Source organism: Octopus bimaculoides, chromosome 3 (assembly GCF_001194135.2).
Source record: "Octopus bimaculoides isolate UCB-OBI-ISO-001 chromosome 3, ASM119413v2, whole genome shotgun sequence".
NCBI lineage: Eukaryota > Metazoa > Mollusca > Cephalopoda > Octopoda > Octopodidae > Octopus > Octopus bimaculoides.
Window position 1 is genome coordinate 8,037,551 of NC_068983.1, and position 964 is coordinate 8,038,514.

Here is a 964-nt window from a genome sequence, read left to right on the forward strand (position 1 = left end):
ACACACACACACACACACACACACACACACACACATATATATATATATATATGTATATATATATATATATAGTGATAGATATACATATATATATATATGTGTGTATGTGTGTGTTTATACGTGTGTATTGAAATAGAGTTATTTGTGATAGATTATCAATCCGGGAAAAATACCTAAACAATCTCTCTGTTAGCACACCAGGTTAACAATATTACTTCGTCTAATAAAGAACTGCACGTATTCACATGACATATTCCGAGGATATTGTTCTTCACCACACTGTTTTGTAAACTCGTGGTTGTATTTCAGTTTTACTGCTTTTTAAACTGAGTGATATATGCAAGAAAAGAGAGAGATAATGGCTATTACATATGTTCTCTTAATTGCAGTAAATTTGACTTACAGCTATTTTATAGTAGACATTATAGGGGACAGTCGTAAGTCATATTTACTCCAATGAAGAAAAATTATGTAATAAGCATTATTTGTTCTCTCTCTCTCTCTCTCTCTCTCTCTCTGCCTGTCTTTCTCTCTCTCATACACACAAACACAAACTCATACATACAAGCGCACATTCATTTATATATGTGTATCTGTTTGTGTTTGTGCAAACGTGCGTGTGTAGGTATATCTCTATGTAATGATATTTCTCCAACTCCTTGGAAATGATGACGGCAGGTATTCTGGCTTGTACACGACACACACAAACGAGGCAGAAATCAAATGGAATCTAAATAATTACTATTTTGAAGGGTAATAATAAAATGTTCATTGAAACAAAGCAGTGATAAACCACTCGGAACGTGTTATACTTGTGACACCTAAGCGTATGATTCTTATATAAGAACATTGTTCCATTCTGCATAATGCACGAAGAAACACTGACGGGTAAGTTTTACTCTTCCTATCTTTATATGTATATTTACATCTCTCTCTCTCTCTCTCTCTCTCTCTCTCTCTCTCT

The 964-nt window shown here is 33.7% G+C and overlaps 1 long non-coding RNA gene across 1 annotated transcript in view; it reads left to right on the forward strand.

Annotated features, from left to right (window-relative positions):
* The first annotated feature begins 638 nt into the window (after window positions 1-638).
* LOC128247391 (uncharacterized) overlaps window positions 639-964 on the forward strand; it is an 8,752-nt gene continuing 8,426 nt past the window's right edge. The window contains exon 1 of the long non-coding RNA XR_008263770.1: window positions 639-888. This is a non-coding gene — a long non-coding RNA (uncharacterized LOC128247391). The remainder of the gene's footprint in view (window positions 889-964) is intronic.